The sequence below is a fragment of the Diceros bicornis genome, chromosome 34, assembly GCF_020826845.1.
Source record: "Diceros bicornis minor isolate mBicDic1 chromosome 34, mDicBic1.mat.cur, whole genome shotgun sequence".
NCBI lineage: Eukaryota > Metazoa > Chordata > Mammalia > Perissodactyla > Rhinocerotidae > Diceros > Diceros bicornis.
Window position 1 is genome coordinate 27,454,784 of NC_080773.1, and position 3,297 is coordinate 27,458,080.

Genomic DNA, 3,297 nt, shown 5'->3' on the forward strand with positions numbered 1-3,297 from the left:
GACTTTCCCATCTCAACCCAGAAGTCCACCTCTTCAGCTCAGCTTTCAAAGACAGAGGAGGATGAAGGCCCCAGTGGGAGGACATTCCAGGAGGAGTGACCTGTGTGCAAGGTCTGAGGTCTGATGCTGGTCCCCACCAGAGTCGGGAGAAAATCCCAGCAGGACCTTTCTAGTTAAAGCACCGGGATCCAGCATGTGTTCGGCATACACTCTGCTGGATTTTACTCCGGAAATTCTCACCACAAATTTACATGTGGGGCTTCTCTTCCACGTTGCACAGAGCAGGAAACTGAGGCAGAGAGGTAGGGGTTTGGTCTGTCACTTACTTAGTAAAGAAGCAGAGTGTGGACTCAAATTTAAAACTCTTTGGTTCCAAAGTCTGTGCTCTTTACGCTGTTTAGAGGGATTTTTAACTCAACAGAATCAGCCTCTGACTTTTCTTTGCCCTGCAGGGGCCGGGATCCCTCAATCCAGGGCCAAGTCTCTGCAGTTTCTCACTTGCAGGTCTTGATCTCTGAGTACTCACTACCAGCGGCCTCCCATTCCTGTGGGTCCCAAGGTTTCATCCCACGAATGCTGAAAGATGCATAATTGTGTTCTTCTTCCTCCCCTGAGCAGGGGGCAGCCACATGTGGGGGAGAGTGGGCTGGGAGTCTGCCTGCCTGCGATTCAATCAGGGAACCAGGGAGACGGGGCAGTCAGAGTGGAACAACAGGGTCAGAATAAGGCAGAGAGAGCCCAGGAGGGAAGCCCATGAATTCCCATATCCATTCATCCCACACACATTTTTGTGGAGAACTCCTTCATTCATGGTTTTCTAGAATATTTAATACATAGTGAGCACCTTATTTGGCGCTGGCTAAGCTCATTAACTTCCCACAACAACCCCATAAGGAAGATATTATTATTGTGTCCATTTTATAGATATGAAAACTGAGGTGAACCAAGTAAGCAGCATGCTGAAAGTCCCTAATGGAGAGGCTGGCCCAGTGGCGTAGTGGTTAAGTTCACATTCTGCCTTGGCAGACCGGAATCTCAGATTCTGATCCCAGGCAGGGACCTACGCACCACTTATCAAGCCATGATGTGGAAGGCGTTCCATATATAAAGTAGAGAATGATGGGCATGGATGTTAGCCCAGGGCCAATCTTCCTCAACAAAACAAGGAGGACTGGCAACGAACGTTAGCTCAGGGCTAATCTTCCTCACTATAAAAACAAAAACAAAAGTGCCTGAGGAAAATGAGGATCCAATCCAGTTCCTTCTGCACTCAAAGAATGAGGCCCCCTGTGTGTAAGGCCCGGAGCTGGGTGCTGGATGTTCTGTGGTGGACACAGCAGACATAGACTGTGACTGCTTGCAGCTTACTCTTTAATTGAGGGAGACAGCAAAATATGAGTTAAACAAGTAAATATCTAAAAGTGAATTATGATATGATGGACAGGAACTGGATTAAGTGAGAGAGGATTACAGGTCCTTGATTCAGGCATGGCGCCTGACCTTGGGAAGATCAGTTTGGGGGGAGGACAAGCCAGTCAAAGAAATTATGTCCATGTGGTAGGCAGAATAACAGCCCCCCTGCACAAGATGTCCACTCCCTAATCCGCAGGAACCTGTAAATGTGTTATATTACCTGTCAAAAGGGACTTTACAGGTGGAATTAAATTAATGACTCAGCATCAGAAGGAGAGACACTGTCTTACATTTTGAATTTCTGTCCATGTGAATATATTACCTTTTCAAAAGCACTTAAATAAGCAATTGTTAGGAAAAACAAAAAGACAAGGCTGAAGAGTCATCAGAAGACAGATGATAAGGGGCCTCAAGAGGTGGGGTCTGCCCTGTGGATATTTTCTTGTTCTCCTTGTGGAACTGAGGTGGGTGGAGACATCTGAGGGCAGTGAGACTCTGAAGACGACAGCTGCTCGCTGCAGCCATGGGGGCTGAGGATGGGCGGGACCACTGGGTTCAACCACAAGAGGTTCTCTGGTCACCAGGGTGAATCCAGGGTGAGGAAGGGACTGGCCCTGCCCTGAGCTGGCAGAGGCCCTGCTCCCTACAGCATAGGACGGGGCTTGTTCTTACCTGTACTGTTTCCTAGGAAGACAGTGACGGTCAAGTTCTATGGAGAGTCTTGGACAGAAAGACATGGTGGCCCCATATCCGTGGGGAGGACTGGGTGGACATGGGCCCTTGTCCCCAGGAGCTGCATAAATGGGGGAAGGGTGGAGTTGGGCATCCTCTTGATCCCCTTCAGCCTGGATTCTAGGACCTCACACCAGTGTCCAAGGCCCTGACACTTCCATGGCCACTGCCCTCAGGACTCCAACAGGGTACCAGCTGTTTTGGCCCAGCACTCACAGGACACTTTGATGTTGATGGTCATTTCTACAGTAAGACCAGCCACAGGGAACTTCACCTGACAAGTGAGATTGGTGCCGAGTTCCTGGGGCTGTGGTGTGAGAGTGAGCACCGAGGAGAGGTATGTCCTAGGGCCCCGGGAGGTGAGGGCAGCTAACGTCCAGGACAAGATAGGGTGTGTGCCCTGCTCACAGGCCCAGGACACAGAGCAGGTCAGGTTCCTGGCATGGCCAGACTCCAGAGTCCCCGGGACAAAGATGTGGGGCATGTGGGTCAGGGCTGGTAAGGAGATGGAGAGACATGGGCATCAGGAGGTAGGGTCTGAGGTGCCACCATGAGAGAAGCCTCAGACTTTTGTCCAGGTCCTCTCTGTAAACTCCAATATGCTGTACCCTTAATACCTCCCTGAAGTGGGGTCTTATCCAAGGCCTGCCCTAGCACCCCCATGTCCTTCGCCTGTGGCTGCTCCTTACCCATCACATGTACAAAGAGACAGTTACATTTCAGTCCAGATGTTCCATTCCTGCGGTTAAATTTGTAAGCATATTTTGTATTTCCTCTCTCCACCTGAAAAAAATTATCTTCCACTGTCCCTCCTCTTGGCTTCTCTGATGTCCAGGGAGCAGTTGTAGGTCTGGGGGTGTCCAAAGAGGTAGAATTGGCCCTGGGTCTCCTCCTACACTTTTCGATCCGGGTTGCTTGTGGCCACTGGAAGATGTTGGTCTGTATTGGTTCCTTCCTGGAACCAGTAGCCATGAGCTGGAGTAGACACATTCCAGCCATCCCGGGGGTAGGAGAAGGAGCAGGGCACCCGCATACACAGACCCTCCTGCACTGTCACCAACGTTTGTAATCCTTGTAATTTTTCCTGGGCCTCCCCTAGCCCTCGGCCCCCTCCCTCCACCCGAGAAGGGCCAGAAGCAGCAGCAGCAGCAT

The 3,297-nt window shown here is 50.7% G+C and overlaps 1 pseudogene; it reads right to left on the reverse strand.

Moving 5' to 3' along the window:
• Positions 1-494: 494 nt before the first annotated feature.
• On the reverse strand, positions 495-3,297 carry LOC131397671 (sialic acid-binding Ig-like lectin 8; annotated as a pseudogene).